Source organism: Pinus tabuliformis, chromosome 1_2 (genome assembly GCF_031772625.1).
Source record: "Pinus tabuliformis cultivar Carrire ecotype Pingquan chromosome 1_2, CPIR1, whole genome shotgun sequence".
In the NCBI taxonomy this organism is placed as follows: domain Eukaryota; kingdom Viridiplantae; phylum Streptophyta; class Pinopsida; order Pinales; family Pinaceae; genus Pinus; species Pinus tabuliformis.
Window position 1 is genome coordinate 334,249,691 of NC_142298.1, and position 23,911 is coordinate 334,273,601.

Below are 23,911 nucleotides of genomic sequence, written 5' to 3' on the forward strand. Positions count from 1 at the left end.
ATGGCGTCATATGTTGTAGCACGTACATCAGAGACAGAACAAATGCTGCACGCTCGCCTGACCAACACATTCGTGTTCCCAGAGGGCGCGTTAGCGACAGAAAATGAAGTTGATCGAGCTGCGGTGGGCAGGATTAAGGGGTTGAGCATAAACTTGGTTGCCCTTCTGCGAGAAACCCTATACAAGTTACAGGATGGGGTCATAGCCAAGCTCAATGCCAGAGAAGGTCGTGCGCTACAGGTATTGAGTGAACAAAAGATAAATATGGAACAGCTCAGCCGGTAGCGTGATGAACTCGTTGCATAGACTCAAGGACTGGTGCAGGCGATGGACGATGGTTATAGAACTGTCCCGAAATGGGTTGTCTTGGCGGATATACCAGTAGGAGAGAGAATTCACAGATTGGCCAGTGGATTCTGCGAGGCAAAGGAGGAAGTAACGAGGATACAACTGGACCTTAACCTTCAGATTGTCGAACTGTGATTGAAGGCACAGTCATCCATGCCCCCGGAAGTTTGGGAATAGCCCGCTAACGCTATCCAAAAAGGGTTGGAGGAAATAGTACAGGTAGTGTAGACCTCTACGAGTATGTTGGAAGAATCCTTTGCAGTCCTCACTTCCTCACAAGAAGACCCCGCTATACAGAGCCTGGAAACAGAGGTGTAGGAGCTTCAAGTGCAGTATGACAGTGTGCGCAGAATGGCACAGATAGTTGTCTTGACTCAACGGCTGGAGAAGCTATAGCAGGCGAAGGCATTGAAGGAACTGGTGGATGTCGCGCGACAGAAAGAGACAGTACTTAAAGCTCGTGTCCAGCCCTGGATTGATGAGGCCTTCCTCATCACTGCTGATATTGAAGGAAAGCTCAAAAATATGAAGATGATTCATGCCATAAGTCAAGGATCTACCCCTGACAGCAGGCACTCGGCAGAAACAGTAGAGAAGATCCAACAGATGGCAGAATAGTGCACTGCAGACCTTCGCGCAACATAGGCACAGTTGGAGGGGCGCTGTGCTAAGATCGCCGCACCAGCAGAGTGACTCAGGATGAGTCACGATGATTGTGTTGCGGGCCTGTTGGGCATGGGATCCCCCGCAGCAGGTTTTGGGGCTCAAAGCCCAGGTTTTGGTCAAATATGGTGTAAGACTCCATGAATTATGGGTGCAAAGCGCGAAGTTTAGGATGAGTCATAGGGATGTCTGCCCTAAAATATTGTAATTTAATGTAAAGTTGTGTAGACCTACCCATGGTCCGCGGACCATGGGATTGTATAAATAGAGCGAGGCTCTAAGTGTAAAGATAGCTTAGTAGAGTAGATATAGCATAGTGAAGGCAAGGTTCGAGGTTAGAGTGGAATTTGAAGTGTACTGTGTCATAGTAGTAGCTAGAGGCTCTGTAGCTGAGTGCGCAGAGGCCTAGTAGAGTCTGAAGCTGAGTGCGCAGAACCCTGCAGCTGAGTGCATAGGGCGGAGTTGGGTCTGTACTTGGGGTTGAAAGTTAATAAAGAGAAGTTTATTTTGTGCATCTGTTCTTGAATCCTTATTATGATGTTATACATTACTTTTACTCTATTTATTTACTGTGCGCACTTGATGAATACTTGTATGAATTCTTATATGTGAACTTAATCTAAGTAATCATCTAACGGAGACTAATAAAAGAAGACTTGGGTAAATAACACGGGTTGCGCTGCAGCTAGAACTGCGCGAAGATAGTATCATAGGGCGTGGGGTGCCAGCAGTTGTGTGTACCGCAGTAAGTGCGAAGGTTGGATAGTGTACCAATCACCTCATATCAAACATCCCCAAGGTGTGGAAACCTGGCTCTAGCACCCTCCCATAATACTTCGGGTGAGACCTCAGTTTGTGCTCCACGGGCTATTGCCGAAAGGGCCAATAGTACTGGGATTTGCTTGGCTAAATCAATTCCGAACCTAGGTCAGGCCCCACTAAGCCAAAAGACGCATAGATCAAACACACTTGCCAACAGAGTATCCAACTGTATCGAGTTGTCAAAGCAGGCCAACTCCTTCACCATGGCAAGTGGCTCACTAGGGACCAGGTTCAACAGAAGTTTCATCATCTCATGGAGGAACTCAATGCAACGGGGACCATTGCTTCCTAAGGGGGGAGGAATGATCCAGGTGGATAATCGTGGCCACCCGCCAAGTCCACTTGGACCCCCACCATTGTTTCTTTCAGCTTTTCAGTTTCCTTAATTGTAGCATAGTTTACTATTTTTAGCAGTTTTTCGGGTCCTGAACTTCTCGAGCCGTTTTGAGGCCCTAAACAACAGTTTTTGGGAAAAGTGGGAGTATCGTGGGTCTATGCACTAATGTCTCTGTTCCCAAAGTTGTAGTTCTCAGATAGATCTTTCTAACAAGATATTGTGTGCGTTAATGGAGATCGTATGCCAAACTTACGACCCTGGGAAGTTGATGTAGCAATTTACTCAAACGGGGTCCACACTTTGGCGTTTCATCTTCTACGGTTAGGTTTAAATCCAGATCAACAACCTATTGTTCCTAACTCAATCCTGCCTCTCGATACTACTCCTCAGGCACCCTTTCCTTCTGCTGGTGTCTCTCCTAATCGATTTATGCCTAGAACCATTTCCCTAGGCCTTAACCATCATAGATCAGTTCCTCCATTCCATTATTCTTCTGGTTAGATATTGTTCTTATTTCCACCTCCTACAGTTTATTCTACACCTTTCATGGCTACGTTGAGTCTACCCAACGTTACATTGGGGATCCCAATCTGGTACATCAATCCTCCTGCAAACACTCCATCCAATCAACTCAAACCTTGCACTTTTTTGACCTCGGTCCAACCTGTTGTTCCTACCCCTTCCTTTTGATGAGCACCAGTATTGCAGCAAGAATGTTGCACCTCCTGGGGCTACCAACTTTACTTCATCAATTCGGGGTTCATACAAACTTGGAGGTCATTGTGTTGTATACACAAATAGATGTAATGGGTCCACTCTTTGTCACTGTTGAGCTGGGATGATAGATCACTAGGGTTTCTCAAACCATCCTTCTATTGATTTAGAAGAAGTTTTATTACGAATTGAGAAAGGATAATTTTACCCTAATGGAGAGGATTGAAATGTTGCCTACTACAGTAATGAAAGACTGAAAGAGATGCCTTAAACACAACTCATCTAGATATTTGTTAATGTACCTTGATTTCAAAAGAATTCTAATTTAACACATGTGAAATATTAACTACCCTAAGCATGGAATCTAATCTAAACAAGCAATTAACTGTTGTGTATATGAATAAACATGACCTTTTTCCATTTTATCTTTTTGTAAAAACATGAATGCTAATCCTTCTTGGTTGCATGGAAAGTGAGATAGGTGTGGAGGGAGATGAGTGTAATGGGTCAAAAGTCTTGGGAGGAAAGAAGGGGTGTTCTCCTAGCTTTCGTCATGTCTTTTTCACAAATCGGGCTCAAAACAAGCCACTATAGGTTTTCTTATAGGATGTCATAGTTCACCTACAGGATCCCCTATTTTCCTACGGGAACAGGATGAAATCATAATGAGTGATTTAGAAAGTGGTATAGACCTTAGGGAAGGTGAGGAATGGAAGAAATAAGGCAAGGGAGTGGTTGGAACTCACTCAGAACTAAAACCAAAGCTTTATGATGGTTGGATTTGCTCAATAAGCATAAGTTGTCTTTGTAAAACAGTACTTCGAATTGAGAATGTAGTGGCCCTTGGCAGTCATGGGTGGATATGGTGTGGCTTAGGCTGATGACATAAGGTCTTCTTTCAATGTAGAAACTCCTACAACATATACATCATTGATGACATTTATATATAAATCATCTTAAAACAAGAAGGGTTTACAAAAATATGAGAAAACATAATTGGCATCATTTATTTGCGAAGTTCATGCGTGGAAATGCTTGAAACCTACTATGAAAGCAACATGAAATCTAATACAAAACTTAAGATGTCAGAAATGACAACTGCAACCTATCTTCTAAAACTGAAAGAGGATGACCTAATTAGCAGAAGAACGCTAAATTTCATAAGAAACCAGAATTTTGTCTTTTTGGGCTAAATGGGAGTTGTTCCTCAAGCCATGGTCCCTTAAGGGAGGAATGAGGTAAGAGCCACCTGATATTAGCCTTTTTGTGAATATTTTTTTATATATGTGATGCTACTATTAGAGTTATGTAAAAATGGAAGCAAACTAATCAAATCTACCAATTCTTGTAATTTAACAACACCAAAATCAATTTAACAACTAATCTATGAGATACACTAGCTCGATCGAGCACTTAAGAAGTTCGATCAAGCGCTTAAGGTAAAATTTGAAATAACTCGATCAAAGGTTTAAAAAACCCTCAATCGAGCTCTTGACATGGTTAAACAAGGGCTCGATCGAGCCCTTCAAACCATAAATCCATCATTATGTTTTCGGCGGGAATTTAAAAAAAATAGCCCGATCAAGCTGTTATGTAATTGTGGGTTACATAGGAGCTGGATTGAGGGTTATTTTTAAGCCCTGAAATAGCTTGATCGAGGGATAAACTATTTCCCAATCGAGCTATGTTTTTTCTCCCTTCTAATCTGTGTGCTTACCAAAAAGTGTAACCCATATTCATGTAATCACCCTAGAATAAGCTATGAAAGATGATATAGGATAAATGATTGTAAAAAGGAAAAATTATAGTTACGAAATAAACATAATTATTAAGAAAAATTCAAGGTTAGTTTAAAACAGTGAGTTTAGGATAAGTTATGAAATTTGAATTCAGGATAAGCTATGAAAGATGATATATGATAAGAATAAAATTGATGATGGAATCCATGATTAATAAATAGGAGTTGAGGTGGATGAAGTAGGTAGATTATAGATACATTAATTTTAATATTAAATTTAGTAATCTAATTAATAGATGAATTGATTTTTTTAAGGGCATTTTTCTTGGTTATTTTTAACCAAAATATGGAAGAGATTTCTTAAATCTTGAGTTTAAGTTGTTTAATATGTAAAATTCGAGTTTCCCAAGGGTGTTTTTGGGTACTAAAGCCATTTGTGCATAAATTTCTTTTAAATAATAAAAAATCACAATCTTGCTTGAAATAATATCACCAGATTATTATGAAAAAATAATTTCATCTATAAATTAATTTATGAAATATTAAATAAATTTAACAATATTTTCTTCCAACAAATTAAGTTATTTTTTTTATAACTTAAACGTACACTAAATTAAATGTATATTATATAAATTAAATGTATATTTTAAATTATTTTATGTTGCTATAAGAACACTTGCTTTGAGGAAGAATATATCATAAACCTCATAAAGGTACTTGATGCTTCTGGGCTTGGTTGCAATGGATGCTTGCTTATTGCAAGAGGAGTTTTGAACTCAATAACCATGTGTGCACTTTATAAACCAAATTTCACCCTCTATAGAATACCCACCTTTAAAGTCATTTATAATAAAACAAGCATAGAGATTTTATATTACTAAAATGAACTTTATGAACCGTATACACTTAAAACATTCAAGTTATGCTGCTAGGCTACAGGGGTACTGGAGGTGTATTGTGACAGCGCGGGTAAGTCAACAAAACACTAAGGTAGTGTTTGATTCAGTCGCAAATGTTGTCTAACTAGCCTCATTATTAGGGTATGCATGTGCAACTTAAGAGGCCTAACTTCGGCTGTCGAAACTCGGCTTGGTCTTCAACGGGTATGAGCTTAGTTCTGTATATCTTTCAAGAAATGAAGGGCGTTCCCCTGGTCTCATGAATCGTTATGTCACATGTATATGTTAGCAAGAGACGGGGTTGCTCTAGTTTAGAGCTTCTAAGTTTTTAGCTAGATTGAGCTGGTTGACATGTATTCTCTATTAATGAGACCACGAGTCTCTAGCCTTTGAGGCATTATTTTTAGTTTTATGAGGGTTGGGCCCGAACTCTCTACTCCTTCCAAATGTATGGTACCGTTCTTTAATTTTTGTGGTGACTACTGTCCTCAAATTGGTTGCATGAATAAGCCAACTCGGCCTGAGTTTGATTATGTAAAACTGGGACATTTTCCTCTTGAACTGTAATTTCTGAGGACGGTCTCTATCTCTCGTTAATGTATGATTCACGGTTATTGCTTATGCAAAACCTGTGGCTCATTTGCTTGGTGTCTGTACTGGAATATAACTTTAAGTGACTCTTTCACTCACTGATATTTAATACTCTGTTTTCTTTGCTTCCTCGCTTGAATGTATTTGATCTCGCAGACTGTTTCTTTGCTATAGGTTTTCCATGTTTAAATCTTTCCTTTCATGGATAACTGCAGCCTTGCAGCTATATTTCTTACAATTTCCTACTGATTGATTCCTTTCCAACTAAAGAATTAGTTCCAGTTTCGTTTATCTGTACCCAGATTTGGGGATTCCACCGGATTGGAATAGAGTTATGTTTTTGTTTTAATATTGAGAAGGAAATGGTTCTCTGTATTTATTGAAACGTAGATGTTGTTATTTCCTACTGGTATTGGGCCATTATTTATGTTTCTATCTGGGAATTCTTCTGAATAGATACATAGTGTTATCTCTTAAGCTTTTCGAAAATTCTGTCTCATGTTGCCAACTCCTGAACTTAAATGGGTTTCAGTTTATACATGTTTAGTGAATCATTTTGCTTTAATTACTATTCGTATATGCAACTATATTTGAGATTAGCATCTTGTTTAAGGGTTACTGTTGTTAGTAACTAAGCAAGATGTTTCAGATGTAGCTTATTTGGTTTGTAATTTAGCATTCTATTTTATTAGTTATTGTTGATAGTATTCAAGCAAGATATTCCATATGTAAACTTGTCTTGCTTGTAATTTAGCATTCTAGTCTAAGAAAATTACTGCTAATAATAATTAAGCAAGATATTCCAAATGTAAACTTCTCTGTCTTGTAATTTAGCATTCTATTTTAAGAAAATTACTGCTAATAATAATTAAGCAAGATATTCTAGATGTAAACTTGTCTAGCTTGTAATTTAGCATTCTATTCTATGAAAATTATTGCTAATAATAATTAAGAAAGATATTATAGATGTAAACTTATCTTACTTGCTAAGCTCCCTATAACCTTATAACTCGTTTAACCTCCCAGCCTTGAGACTTGCGCTCCAGCGCCTTCAGTCTCCCCCGAGGTACCCGAACTTGGTAAATTATTCAAGAAAACTCTGTCTTGAATAGCAGCAGATATTCAATCTGAACCAGACTTATCCATTGCTTGTCTGTCTGTCTCCACATCACATAAATTCTCCTTTCTTACTCCTCCATTCCCTTGATCGCAGAAGCCCATGCCTCCCATGCTCTTGATCTTTTTGGGATGGATTTTTCATAAGAGCAGTTAGGGTTGGGTAACTGCCCCGCCAACTATTTCTTGAGGACTCATTTCCATCACCCTTATGACAAATATATCTCATGAATTAAAACAGTTTCTTTCCTTAACATATTCCAGTACTAAATTTCTTTTAATCAATTTAAAAACACAATTTCTAATTATAAAAACTCAAATCAGTTCCAGTTTGTTTTACTGGCAGTAAAAATAAATATTCACATTCACAGGGGATATCACATATCCCCCCTAGATTGAACATCGTCTTGATGTTCTTCTATGTGAAACAACCGTGGATAGATCTCCCTCATAGTTTGTTCATCTTCCTAGGTGGCTTCTTCAGGCCCATAATGTTTCCACTAGATTTTAACTTGGGTGATAACTCGTCTCCGCAGCATTACTTCTCTCCAATCGAGTATACCCATTGTCTCCACCAAGAATTATCCTTCCGGTTCAACCTGCTTGACAAAATAAAATAATTTAGTCATAAAAAAAAATTCATTCAACTGCTAACTTTTACTTCTGCATCTGTATATATATACATTTTTATGTACGTCTACAATAGATTGTTTTGAGAGATTCGTCTTTCCGAATTACCTGGATGTCCTGCTAATTTATTATATGTTTAGCATCATAAATATATCTCTTAAGTAAAGAAACATGAAAAACATTGTGCACATGAATGTGGCTGGGTAGAGCGAGCTGGTATGCCACTGGTTTGATTCGAGCTAAAATCTAGAAAGACCCGCAGAATCAGGGTGCTAGCTTAGCACATCCAGTCCATTGCAAGGTGCTTTTCTTGGCCTTAACCCAAATGTACACGTGCTCCCCCACTTGAAACTCTTGGAAGCTCCTTTTCCGATCAGTAAAATTCTTTTGCCAGTCTTGAGCAGCCTTTAAACTAACTCACAAAATTTTCACCATATTTTCCATCTCTTCCAGCATATCTAGTCCCAACATTAGTTTGTCATCTGGCCCGCTCTAACTCAAAGGTGTCTTGCACTTACGCCTGTATAATACTTCAAATGGGCTCATCCATAAGGATGTATGGTATACATTGTTGTAGGAAAATTCTACTAGATCCAAGTAGTCTTCCCATTTAGATGGTTGTTGCATTACATAGGCTTGCAACATATCTTTGACAACTTGATTTACTCTTACCGTCTACCCATCCGTTTGAGGATGATATGCGGTACTAAAATGTAATTGGGTCCCCAATCCCTCAAATAGGGCCTTCAAAAAGGCTGACATAAATTTTACATCTCGGTCAGAGATTATCATCTTAGGTAAGCCATGCAACTTAAAAACATTTTGCATAAAAATGTTAGCAATTTGTACTGCTTTATAAGTTGATTGTACAGGTATGAAAAGAGCAGATTTTCTCAGCTTATCTACCACCACCATGATAGAGTCATTTATCTTTTTTGTTTTAGGCAGTCCAGTAATGAAATAAATAGATATTGTCTCCTACTTCCATTCTGGAATGGTTAGTGGGTGAAGCAATCCTGTTGGGCACTGGTGCTCTGCTTTTACGAGCTGGCTTTCCAAATAGTGTCCTAGGTATTCTGCTACTTCTTTCTTCATATCGGGCCAAAATAATTCCTTCCTAAGGACATAAATCAATTTCTGATATCCTGGGTGTCCTGTGTAAGGACTTTTATGATATTCATTCAAGATTAATTCTTTAATCAATTTTTGGTTAGGCACATAAAGTCTCTTCCTATAAACCAACAACTCATTTGGAGTCACTTCGTACCCCATTTGCTGTTTGTGCCTATTTTCCACTTTTTCTTGCTGCCACAAATGGTTATGTACCACATCTTGCATGGTTGTTTCTTGAATATGATCATAGAAGGTAGTGCGGGGCTCACTAAAAGAAATCTCGTATAAGCAATTTACCTTCCAGCTTAGAGCATCCACTACCCGGTTTTCTTTGCCCTTCAAGTGCCAGATTTCAAAATCAAATTCGCTTAGGAAGTCAGCCTAACAAGCTTGTCTAGCATTTAATGTAGGCTGTTTGAAATAGCTTGTTAGGCTTTGGTTATCTATTAGAAGAAGAAATTTTTTTCCCAACAGGTAGTGCCACCACATTTTCAAAGCATGAATTACTGGTGTTAACTGTAATTCATATGAAAAATACTTTTGCTCGTATTCCTTGAGCTTTCTTGACTAGTAAGCTATGACCCTATCCTCTTGCATTAGTACGCCACCTACCCCCTCCTTGCTAGCATCCGTACACACTACATATTCCTTACTAAGATCAACAATACTCAAAATTGGAGCAGTGGTGAGTAGGTGCTTAAGCTGGTCAAAGCTTCTTTGATAATCAGTGGTCCACCTGAAGGCTCTTCCTTTCTTTTGCAGAGAGGTAATAGGGTATTCTACCCTAGAAAAACCTTCCACAAACCAACTAGAATCTCCAACTAGGCCCATAAATGATTTTATTTCAGCCACATCTTTTGGTACCGACCACTCTATAATGATTTTTATTTTCTCAGGGTCTACTGCGATTCCTTCCCTGATGATAATATGTCCCAAGTACTGGATTTGTTCCTTGAAAAAGTCACACTTGTTGTACTTAACATAAAATTGGTGTTCTCTTAGAACTTGGAGGACAATGCGGAGATGTTCCTTATGTTCTTCCACGCTTCGTGAGTAGATCAAGATATCATCAATAAAGATCAACACGAACTTGTCTAAGTATTAATGGAATATGATGTTCATGAGGCACATGAAGGTGGATGGGGCATTGGTTAGTCCAAAATGTAGCACCACGAACTCATAGTGCCCATATCAAGTTCTGAATGTTGTTTTTCTATATCTTCCTCCTTTATCCGGATCTGGTGATAACCTGATCGGAGGTCAATCTTGAATAAAATGGTTGCCCCCTTAACCTAGTCAAACAATTCATCTATACATGGAAAGGGATATTTATTCTTAATGGTTAGCTTGTCTAACTGACGGTAGCCCATGCACATTCTCATTGTTCCATCTTTTTTCTTAACAAACAATACTGGAGCTCCCCAAGGGGACACATTGGGTCGTATATACTTCTTGTCTAGAAATTCCTACAGCTGCATTTTTAATTCTGTCAGTTCAATAATACCCATATGGTAAGGGGCTTGGGAGACTGGGGCAGGTCCTAGAATTAGCTCAAGGGTAAAATCTATGTCCCTTTTTGGGGGTAAACCTGGAATTTCCTTAGGGAAAACATCAAGAAAGTTTTGTATTACTGGTATATCTCTTAACACATCAGATTTCTCCTTAGGGTCAACATAACCTACTTTGAATGGAAAAAATCTAAAAGTCTTTTTTGATGCATCTTGCTAGTTGGGAAGCTGTTACAGGTCTTATTTGTAGAGGCTTTTGAATGCCCCATATTTCTTGTCTTTCCCCCTTATCATCTCAGAAATTAATGGTTTTAGTTTTGTAGTTAATAAGGGACCAGTGCTTTTCCAACCAATCCATACCAATAAGGATATCATATGATCCTAAGGGTAGTATATTCAAATATGCTTGGATGGACTGGCCAACTAGCTCTAAAGGGAAATTATTGACCTTGGCCAAAACTCTTCTTTTTGCTCCTGTGGCTAATTGCACCAACCGTGGATTTTTAAATTTTACTGCTTGTAACATACATTGTTCCACAATCTTGGGACTAATGTGACTTAAAGTTGCCCCGGGATCATCAAAATAGCTATAGTTTGGTTAAAAATTTTACCTTCAAACTCGACCATTGTCGGCTGAAATTCTACTTGGTGGTCTTCGAGGGTTGCATTAATTTTGGGCAGACTCCTTGCTATTTCCCCTACTATAGAGGCTTCTTGTAGCTGAGATATCTAGTTAGTTCCCCTGCACTGTGGGCAATTTTTGACATAGTGCGGCCCTCTGCATCCCCAACGTTGTACAGGGGGCCTTACGGCCAATGCAGCTTCAATTTTGCCTAGTTTCTCATTAGTTTTTGCTTCGCATTGTACCTTAAATCTGTGTGGATTTTTGTTGAAGTTTTTGTTAGTCTGTCCCTTGAAAATTCCCTTGCTTCTTGAGCCTCTATTTCCTTTATGTCCGGGAACGAATTTATTTATCCTTTTGTCATTCCATTTCTTGTTCATGTCCCCTTTTCATCTTTTCTGCTGATAGCAAATCCGTGTTTTGAGGATCACTTCGTCCATGGTCTTTGGGTTGTCAAATTCTAGTCGTTCTTTCATAAATAAAGGTAAGTTGTTGATGAATAGCTACACCTTTACTTTTTCTTCATGTATGTGGGGCACATAATGAAGCAACGAGCTGAACTTTGTTATAAATTCCTCCATGGTCAATTTTCCTAGCCTCAGATCATGAAACTCTTTAGATTTCTCATCATAAAATCTTTCTATTAGGTACCTTTCTTTAAAATATATCTGGAATTTCTCCCAAGTTATACTTTGTTCATCCATTCCCCGAACAGTCTTTACTTCCTCCCACCATAATGTGGCCTTTCCTTGCAGATGGAAAATGGCTAAATGAGCCTTCAAGTTATGGTCATACTCATATAGCTGGAAGTATTTGTTCATATTTATGAGCCATGCTTCTGTTGCTTCTTCCTGCTCTCCATCGAAAAGTGGGGGCTTTATCTTTTGAAACTCCCCCTGGAGTTCCACTTTTTGTTTTTCCTGGGTTCCATGGTTGGATACAGTATCAGAATCTTCTTCACAATTCTCCTGACCACCCCTAATTTCCCCATCTTCTATCCGGAATTCTGGCTCCCCTGACATATTCCTACATTCACGGCTAGGAACTAGTGGCCAATTATTTTGTCTATTAGATAACCTTTTTATAATCTTTTCTTGTTCCAGCATCAATCTTTCGTTATCTGCCCATAAACGGGCCATTTCATCTTTTAACTCTTGTACTGTCTCTCTAATGTCTGTACCAGTATCTCAGGGTTCCTCACCTCGTTGTATCCATACTTCAACATTGCCCTCCTGAAATGGCGGGGCTCCTGCTCCTGCTCCTATTGTAGGTTTGGATGGTAGGTTCCTTGTTCTTCTCATGCTGATTGTTCCTACTTCCTATGTTCATACGACAAAACTTGTTATTTCTTACCCAAAGGTCTCAGTTTTACAACCTGAGTGCTCTGATACCATATGCAATGTCTCCATATAAAAAAAAATTGAAAATGATTACAAATCACAACATATCCATAATTGCTAATTATATTGACTTATCATTAACGATATTATTAACTACAATAAGCACTGTATACATATGTCATCACTATACATTTGGGGTTGGCGGGATGTTGTTACAACCATAGCTTAATTTGTAGGCAGGTTTATGATTTCCAAGGTTTACATTTATCAATGGTTTTGTCAACCACCTAATTGACTATCCCAACTATACAAACCCTCATTCTACGCATCGGGGTACTATCATAAATATCCACAGACTTGATCTATTGTGGAACTGTACATTCTTTATGGTGGACTTTAATTTTCGGAGGCCACTTGCCAGGACGAGGGGATGACCTCCTCGGGATGCTTCTCCATGGCGGACAGTTGTCCCTTGCTGCTTTGAGGTATGTACCCCATCGAGGGCTCTCCTTGCCGTGTTGAATTAGATGGTGGAGGCTGTTGCTCGTAGTATTATGCTTGGTCGAATACAGGAAAGGTCTTTATTGTTGTTGTTGCTCACGATGGATGGTTTTTGCTCTTGTCTACGCGCAAAGGGTTTCACTATAGTAAAACTCTAAACCCAACTTCTGCCTTTTCATCCTCACCGCTGCTCAAGAAGGCCTTTCGCTCCTTGAATATTCTTCCTTCTTGACTACAATGTGCTACTATGGCTTTGGGCGCGGCTACAGGGGTACTGGAGGTGTTTTGTGATAGCCCGGGTAAGTCAACCCAACACTATGGTATTGTTTATTTAGAGTTGCAGTGTTTGATTCAGTCGCCAATGTTTTCTAACTAGCCTCATTGTCAGGGTATGCAAGTGCAGCTTCAGAGGCCTAGCTCCGATTGTTGAAACTCGGCTTGGTCTTCAATGAGTATGAGCTTAGTTTTGTATATCTTTCAAGAAATGAAGGGCGTGCCCCTGGTCTCATGAATCATTATGTCGTGTGTATATGTTAGCAGAGCCAGGGTTGATCTAGTTTAGAGCTTCTGAGTTTTTAGCTAGGTTGAGTTGGTTGACATGTATTCTTTGTTAATGAGACCACGAGTCTCTAGCCTTTGAGGCGTTATTTTTAGTTTTATGAGGGTTGGGCCCAAAATCTCTGCTCCCAAAAGTATGGTATTGTTCTTTAATTTTGGTGGTGACTACTATCCTCAAACTTGTTGCATGAATAAGTCAGCTCGGCCTGAGTTTGATTATGTACTACTGGGACATTTTCTTCTTGAACTATAATTTCTGAGGACGGTCTCTATCTCTCATTAATGTATGATTCACGGCTATTGCTTATGCAAAACCTGCAGCTCATTTGCTCGGTGTCTGTATTGGAAGATAATTTAAGTGACTCTTTCGCTCACTGATATTTAATACTCTGTTTTCTTTGCATCTTGGCTTGAATGTATTTGAACTCGCAGACTGTTTCTTTGCTATAGGTTTTCCATGTTTAAATCTTTCCTTTCATGGATAATTGCAGCCTTGCGGCTATATTTCTTACAGTTTCCTACTGATTGCTTCCTTTCCGATTAAAGAATTAGTTCCAGTTTTGTTTATCTTACCCAGATTTGGGGATTTCGCCGGATTGGAATATAGTTATGTTTTTGTTTTAATATTGAGAAGAAAATGATTCTCTGTATTTATTGAAACGCAGATGATGTTCTTTCCTACTGGTATTGGGCCATTATTTATGCTGTTATCTGGGAATTCTTTTGAATAGATACACAATGTTATCTCTTAAGCTTTCCAAAAATTCTGTCTCATGTTGCCAACTCCTGAACTTAAAGGGGTTTCAGTTTATACATGCTTAGTGAATCAGTTTACTTTAATTACTATTTGTATATGCCACTATATTTGAGATTAGCATTTTGTTTAAGGGTTACTGCTGTTAGTAATTAAGCAAGATGTTTCAGATGTAACTTATCTAGTTTGTAATTTAGCATTCTATTTTATTAGTTACTGTTAATAGTATTCAAGCAAGATATTCCATATGTAAACTTGTTTGGCTTGTAATTTAACATTCTATTCTAAGAAAGTTAATACTAATAATAAGTAGCTTGTAGTTTAGCATTCTATTCTAAGAAAATCACTGCTAATAATAATTAAGCAAGATATTCCAGACGTAAAATTGTCTGGCTTGTAATTTAGCATTTTATTATAAGAAAAGTATTGCTAATAATAATTAAGGAAGACATTCCAGATATAAACTTATCTGACTTATTGAACCGCCTATAACCTTATAATTCGTTTAACCTCGTAACCTTGAGACTTGCACTCTAGTGCCTTCAGTCTCCCCCCGAGAATTTCTTTTTCTATGTGTAGGAAAGGGGTCGCTTTCTGAATAAGTACGCTGATTTGGTAGAGCAGCATATAGATGAACTAGCAGCTCTTGAAACCTTAGATAATGGAAAACCACTTACCCATGCTCGTGCTGTCGATTTGGTGTATCCAGACTCTCAGATACTATGCAGGTACTGAACAGTCAATACTCCATGATACCTGTGCTTAAAATAGTTCCCATTAAGGAATTTTGAGTCTTATATGTATCTTGGGGTAGGTAGAAGATTGAAAATTCCTATTATATTATGTGTACGTTGTGGTACGTGTTAAGGATGGAATATTTTGTTGTAGGGATTATGTTGTTTTTTGGATAGAGGGTTTGAATTTCATGTTATGATATGTATGTGGATTATTGTTTTCTTTCTATTTCTAGTTTGAATACCATGTTATGACATGTTTATCTCCCTATATAGATCTATCTTAAATACAGATCTAACATGAGTTTAGAGGGATCTAATTTCTTTACGTACAATTTTTTCTATGAACCTACATTATTTAAATGTTTTGTACAGTTTTTTATCTTCATATTGTTAAAAATTTTCATTTTGTTTGACATGAGCAAAATTTCAACTTTGATGAGGGACATAACTTTACACATCACACTGAGTTGTAGAATGAACTTCTCAACACAATAATATAATTATCCATCTTGATTTCTCATTTCTCAAAACAAAAATAAATATTATTTGTACCAAATATAATAAACTATTTAATTTTTTTATATTTTTTATCTCATATAACATGTTTGTAATGCCATATTCTATGTAATTTTTTTATATTTTTATCTCAGATAACATATTTGTTTGTAATGCCATATTGATTCCTTTATTTTGATTTCTTATAATAGAGATAAACTTTATTTGTGCCAACCATATTATTACAATAAACCATCTAATTTTTTTTTTTTATTTTTTTTATTTTTATTTTTATTTTTTAATCTCATATAACCTATTTATTTGTAACGCCACCTCGATTCATTTAAATAGCCGGTAAAGGTAAATGTTGTCTCAATACTGTTGTCTTTTTATGACATATTTATCTATACCTTGATTCCTTAGAATAAGAAATAGGTGTTGCTCGTGTAGTTTGTACCAATAAAACAAAATGTTTCCTGGGGTAGGTTAAAGAGAGTTTGTCAATATGGTTCATGGTCAAGGTTGTAACTTCCAAGTTATCACAATTATAAACATCGCAGGACCTCCACTGTCCAATAATAAAAAAATACCTCCACTGTCCAATAATAATAAAATATTATATTGACTTACACTGCTCTGGAAATGCAATTAACAATGGTTTCTATGTGATTACGATATATAAATTTCATGCCTTGTACAGGAGCGGCTGATAAAATACATGGGGAAACATTAAAAATGGGAGGGCAATATCAGGCATATACTTTGCATGAGCCTATTGGAGTGGTCGGTCAGATTATACCATGGAACTTCCCACTTTTCATGTTTTTCATGAAAATCTCTCCAGCTTTGGCTTGTGGATGTACTATAGTTATCGAACCTGCAGAACAAACTCCTCTAACTGCACTTTATTGTGCAAATCTAGACCAGGAGGTAAGTCAACATGTGTCTGTAATTTCTATTCACCGTTGAAGTCAGAAATCATTTCTTATCCCCTAAGAAGTTTTCATGCCAATGTGTCAATGTTTTGCTGTTGTAACAGGCAGGGCTTCCACCTGGTGTTCTTAATGTGATAACTGGTTTTGGAGAAACAGCTGGTGCTGCAATAAGCAGCCATATGGATATTGACAAGGTAATCATGTTTCTTATTTATCTTTCTTAGCATCAAGGTACCATGGAAGCATTGGTAAAGAAGAATTTGTTTGTGTGTAGGTCGCCTTTACAGGGTCTACTGATATAGGTCGGGTTATCATGGTGGCCGCTGCCCAGAGAAACTTGAAACCTGTAACCCTTGAACTCGGGGGAAAATCTCCGTTGATTATCATGGATGACGCTGATATTGAGGAGGCCGTGAATCTTGCCCATACGGCCATATTTTTTAGCAGTGTAAGCACAACTCAACGATGTAGTCATAGTCTGTTATTAGGTCCGCTTCCATTAATCAAACCAATTACTGTTTCATTGGGATGGCAGGGACAAGTATGCTGCGCAGGATCCCGGATATATGTTCAAGAGGGCATCCACGATAAATTTGTGAAGAGAGTAGTGGAAAGGGCGAAGAAACAGGTGGCCGGCGATCCTTTCAACCCAGAAATTGACCATGGTCCTCAGGTAAGTTTATGTTGATCTGTGCAATTATATCCGTAATTTTCTGTAAGGGGCTGACATTTTAGAACTGTATTCATCAGAATTGGGTTACCAATATTTGTTGAAACTCGGCAGCATTTCCTTTCAAATTTCAAATTGCAATTCCACAAATGAATTCCATACTCTCTGAAAACTTTATGTCGAATATTAACTTTATGTCAATTGCAGATTTTAGGAATATTAACTTTATGTCAATTGTGGATTTTAGGAATATTTAATTTCAGGGAAACTTTAATGGTGAATTTATGTCGATTATAGATTTCAGAAATATTTAGTGGTGAATTTATGTCGATTATAGATTTCAGAAATATTTAGGACACTGATGGTTGGGAGAGAAATGAATGGTTTGATTTTTATTTTCAGATTAGAGAATATTACTTTTATGCAATATCTAAAATTATTTACTAAAAATTCTAACATATTTTCAAAATCTACCATTCACATAATAATGTTGTAGTCACTATACAACATATAAATCTCATATTAAAAAATAAAAATCTTAAATTTTCATTTTTTCTTAGAAAATGAGCAATGTAACTTTCTATTATTTTCGCTCAGTAGATTGAAAAGGCGCAATTTGAATAGAAAGAAGCACTATAATTATAAAAATGTGTATACTGAATATTCATGTCAATATTCTTTGCTGTCTGAGCAGATTGACAAGACACAATTTGAGAAAATATTGGAATACGTTGAGTATGGGAAGCGAGAAGGAGCAAATCTATTGACAGGCGGTAGTCGCGTGGGTGAGAAAGCATTTTACATTGAACCAACCATTTTCTCCCATGTGCAGGTTCTCTCACTGAACACTATACAGCTGGATCCCATAAATTTTTACTTTGATAATAGCTTTATATATATATATGGATAATAAAATTTCCTAATGTTTTATGGTGGATTTCTTTATTAGTTGATGTACCAGGAAGACATGAAGATTGGGAAAGAAGAAATATTTGGACGAGTCATGTCCATTTTCAAGTCTAGGTAAATTTGAAATTTAAATAAAAAAATTATTAATTATTAAATTATCCTATCTATTTTCTGTTATGATTCTTGTCACACTTAATTGTTTTTTACAACTTTACGATAATATTTGTAGTGATAAAAATGGAAATGTTTGTATTAATAAAATAAAACCTATTTGTACCAAAGAGAGTCTGAACTAGAAGGGTTTGGCTCTGACATTGTTTATGCACATTACACATTAAATAGAAAACATGGCTTTAGGGAAGTTAAAACAACATTCTAAGAAATAGAAACTAATTCCTATCCTGAGGTTACGTGAACCACTCTACCTATTTTAGGATATTTTCTATTATCTTCAACACTCCCCCTTAATGGAGAATGGGTTCACATATATGCCTAACATCTCCCTAAACATTTGAAACTTAACTTTCCAAGAGGCTTAGTGAAAATGTCTACAACATTATCACATATATTACAATATTCCAAATGGATTTCTTTGGATTGCACTTTTTCTTTGACAAAGTGGAATTGTGTATCAATATGTTTAGTGTTTTTGTGAAACACCGGATTGTTGATCAGCTTGATTGAACTCTGATTGTCGCATTTTATTGTTGTTGCAACTGTCTGTTCTTCCCCAACATCTTGGAGAAGTCTCCGCAACCAAACCGCCTCACACGTTGCTGCACACATGGCTTGATACTCTGCTTCTGCTGAGGACAAGGAGACTGTGTTCTGTTTCTTGCTGCTCCATGTGATCACCTCGGATCCAAGATTTAAAGCATAAGCTGTTATAGATTTGCGATCATCTACATTTTGTGCCCAATCTGAATCTGCAAATCCTGTCAATCTAACATCAGAAGAGTCAGTGTAAATAATTCCATAATCTACAATACCTTGTAAATACTTCAAAACATTCTTCGCTGCATTCCAATGGCTTTCAAGTGGCTTAGACCTAAATTGGCTTAGCACACTGACTGCATAAGCCAAATCAGGTCTAGTGGTGGTTAGGTAAATCAAACTCCCAACTAGTTGTCTGTAAAGTGTTGCATCCACCGCTTTTGAGCCATCCTCACACTGCAATTTGATGTTCTGTTGCAATGGTACTGGTTGCAGCTTACACTGATCCATTCTAAACTTTTCTAACAGGCCTTTGATATAATTTTCTTGAAGCAGAAATGTTTGACTTGAATCTCTCCAGATCTCGAGACCTGAATAGTATCTGAGTTCATCGAGATGCTTCATCTCAAACATCTGTGACATATGTTGTTTGATTTCATTAATTAGATATGTAGCATCACTTGTAATTATCAAATTATCTACATACAATGAAATCAGCACTATGCACCCTTGTTCATCTTTCATCGTGAAAGATTAGGGTCTTTTTTACTTCTATTATAGCCAGCTTTTAGAAAAAATGAATCAATTTTCTCATACCATGACCTAGGAGCTTGTTTTAGTCCATAAAGTGCTTTCTTAAATCTACAGACTAAATTTTCTTTTCCTTTCTCGATGAACCCTTCTAGTTGCTCTAGATAAACCTCTTCTTTCAGTTCTCCAATTAAAAATGTAGACTTTACATCTAGTTGGTGCATCATCTAATGTTTCTTAGTAGCTAAAAAAATTAACATTCTAATAGTGTTTAATTTAGCTACAGGGGCAAAGGTTTCTTCATAGTCTATTCCTTCTTTTTGTGAGTACCCCTTTGCAACCAACCTAGCTTTCTGTTTTTCTATAGTTCCATCTGCATTAATTTTCAGGTTATATAAGAATTTGCAACCTATGGTCTGTATTCCTCTAGGAAGTTCAACCAATTCCCAAGTGTTACTTTGATTATTGAATCATATTCCTGTTCCATGGCTGTTTTCCATTCACTACTTTCATTTGCTTCTTTATAACTAGACGATTCAACCACATTCATCATACTAGTTATAAAAGCATTTTCCCTATATCTTGCAGGCATTTGAGCTTTCCTACCTGATCTCCTGAGTGGTGGGGTGGTGGTTTCAAACCTTATTTGATCATCATTTGCTTTTTCTTCTTGCTGTTGTTGCTATTGCTATTGCTGTTGCTCATCCTCTGCCTTAATCTGCTGCTGCTAACCCTGACTGTTCTTTGCTTCTTCTTCATCCACAAAGTACGGAATGTCCCATTCCTCATTGTGCTCATCAAATTCTTCATGATCCTGCTCATGGAATTTAACATCTCTACTAACAAAAATCTTGTAAGTATAGGGATTAAATAATCTGTATGCTTTATATGGCGAACAATACCCTATAAAAATACATCTGATGGCTTTTGAATCTAACTTTCTTCTATCTTCCTTTGGAATGTGGGAAAATGCTTTAGATCCAAATATTCTCAAGTGTTTTACTGCAGAATTATATCCATATAATGCTTCAAAAGGAGTTTTAGACTCAAGACTTTTTGTAGGACACCTATTTTTCAAATAAACTGCAGTATTCATTGCTTCAGCCCAAAAACCATTCAAAAGATTCTTACCTTTCAGCATACTTCTAGCACATTCCACCAGTGTTCTGTTCATTTTTTTGTTACTCCATTTTGCTGTGGAGTATGGGGTATTGTAAACTACTACAAAATTCCATGATTTTTACAATATCTGATATGCTCATCCTTCCTGTATTCTCCCCCTTGATCAGAACGGAAAATTTTTATTTGTTTCCCTGTTTTTCTTTCAATCATATTTTTAAACTGCTTAAAGTATTTTAATGTATGACTCTTCTTACTTAAGAAATACACCCAAAAAAACTTCGTACAGTCATCAATGAACAGTAGGAAATACAGTGCACCTCCTAATGATTTTGTCTGCATGGGTCCACAAAGGTCTGTGTGCACTAAGTCTAGTATATCCCTCTATTTCTTTTCTACTCGAACAGGGAATTCTTATCTATGCATTTTTCCTAATGTATAGGCATCACAATCATTATGAACTTGCTTTAGGATAGGAAGATCGCTTACCATTTCCTTCTTTTGTAGTAATAGAAAATCATTGTAGTTGATATGGCCGAATCTCTGATGCCAAAGCTCTTCTATAGTTAGGCTCACTGTTGTTAATGCTTGAACTCGTGTAGGTCTCACATCCAACTTGTACAGTCCTCCTTTTCGGATTCCTGTAGCAATTGTTTTCATGCCATCTAGCAGATCTTTAATGTAATAATTAGATTTTAAAAATTCAACTTTCAAATCTTGATCTGTAATCATACATGCAGAAATCAAGTTCTTTGTTATACCAGGCACATACATAACATTATAAATTTGTTTGATATTACCATTAGGTAGGATGACAAAAACTTTCCCACACCTTTTGATTTGATGACTTCTGTCATTACCTAGGTAAATCTGTGTGCCTTCATCAATTTCTTTAAAATATTCGAGCCAGTGCTTATTCCCTGTCATGTGTGTTAATGCTCCTGAATCTACACACCAGATATCTGCATCAACATTCTCATCACGATCTGCCATGCACAATCTTAAATTCTGCACCTGATCACCATTCGTGAGATGACCTACATGTCTTTTCGACTTCTGTTGTTCTTCATGATATTTCTTTTTCCTACATTCCCTGACAATATGAGCCAATTTTCCACAATAAAAAAATTTAGTTTCAGAGTATTTTTTATTCGGATGCATACCTTGGGTCTGATTTGGTGTTTCTATAAACTCTCTCTGTTTTGCTATTGTGGACCTCCTTTCCCTTTGTAGAAGTTTTTCTTCACCATCAATGCAAGATCGGCACTTTGGGGCTTCAAAGTTGATCTCCTCTCTTCTTCCTGCATCAGTATACCTGTCAGCTCTTCAAAATGCGGGATCTTCTCTCTGGCATTTATCCCAGTGATGAACATTTGATAATCATCAGTGACACCATTCATTGTAATGGTTACAAGATCTGTATCATCAACTGTATGACCAATGTTTGATAATTTGTTTTTCAGATCCTTGATCCTTGCTATGAATGAAGCAATTGTTTCATTCTCCTCTATCTTCATGGATAAGATCTTACTCTTGAGGAACAGAAGATGATTTGAATTCCTCGTGTCATACAATTCCTTTAGAATTCCCCAGATCTCATTAGCTGACTTACATTCTCTGATGTGCAGTATGATGCAGTCTTTCACTGACATCTTTAACATTGTCATTGTTCTGCTTTCTCGTTTCTCCCAATCTGGGATTGACACTGATCTTGCCGCGAGCTTCGGCTCATCCCTATTCACAATAGTCTAAGCACTCTGTGCTTCTAGCAGAGTCTGCATCTTGAACTTCCAATTTGCACAATTGGAACCATCGAGCTTGTTATGCTCGTTCATGCATGCTTCAAAAATATTGTTATTCATCTTGGCGATTTAGAAAAAAAAAATTCGACAGGTAAAAGATGTTAAATTTACCCTAGATCCATGACAAAGACAGGTCACTGATCTTCAATGTTGTTTGATCTTGCAGCACACCCGCTGATCACTGTGGCTTCCTTCTTAGCCTCCAGACAACCTTTTGTTGTCAGCTACAACCTTGTTCTTGGCCTCTCCACGCAGCTTCTCTGATAGCAACAACCTTTGTTCTTAGCTTCCCCATGCAGCTACAGCATTGTTGTTGGCTTCCACGATCGTCACAGAAGTTCCTATCTTTTCTGCGACATCGCAGCAGTTGTACACGTCTTTCCTGCGACGAACTGGGATGAAAAAATTAGAAAATATGCGCGAAGGTGCTACAATGCCCTTGTCGCAGAGGTACACTCATAACCAGTGACGATTTCAGAATCGTCGCAGTTATCTGCCTTACAACTGCAATGATCTCGGTTCAAAGAACCACCCACCAGCCAACGTATAGGTTCCTCAGCCCTGACACTCTGATACAATGATAAAAATGGCAATGTTTGTATTAATAAAATAAAACCCACTAGTCAGCTCTACGAAAGAGAGTTTGAACCAGGAGAGTCTAGGTTTGCAGAACACTCTACATTGTTTATGCACGTTACATATTAAATAGGAAACATGGTTTTAGGGAAGTTAGAATAGCATCCTAAGAAATCGAAACTAATTCCTATCCTCAGGTTACGTGAACCAACTCTACCTATTCTAGGATATTCACCATTATCTTCAACATGCAGGACCATTGAAGAAGCCATAAAACTGGGCAATAAAGCAATATATGGTTTAGTTACTGGAATTGTGTCGAAGAATATAGATACTGTCAATAGGCTTTTGAGATCTATTCGAGCAGGAGTGATTTGGGTTAACTGCGACTACGCATTTTTTCCTGATGCTCTGTTTGGAGGGTACAAGATGAGTGGGATCGGTAGAGAGCAGGGTCTCAATGTTCTTAAAAATTATTTGGCAGTCAAGTGTGCCATAATTCCTCTCCATGATTCACCTTGGTTGTAGAACTATGCTTTAACCTCTATCAAATGTGTTTGTCAAATTCTTCATAGCTTTATATATTTAGATTGAAGCTTCAATAAATTTTTGTATGTAATCATTTGAGTCAATGATGTCATTTCCTTCACATGAATTCCTTATAATATTTATGTATCAAATTAGTCATTACATTTACATGGGCTTTTATTTAAATAATTATACATATAAAATTGAAATGGTATTATCTATAATATTATATTTTTTAATTTTTTGAATGAATTTTGAACTATTTATTATTGATATCTAAATTTCTAATAAATTATTTGTTTAGTATCAATTTAAAATTAGATAAAGTAATAATGATGAAGAGGATTTTGATTATTTTTAGTGATATAATTTATGTTTATTAAATTTTAAGAAATTATTTAAGATATTAATTTACAAGATTC

General features: G+C 37.1%; 1 pseudogene; it reads left to right on the plus strand.

Moving 5' to 3' along the window:
* Positions 1-23,489, plus strand: LOC149205726 (aldehyde dehydrogenase family 2 member C4-like; annotated as a pseudogene).
* The last annotated feature ends 422 nt before the right edge of the window (positions 23,490-23,911 follow it).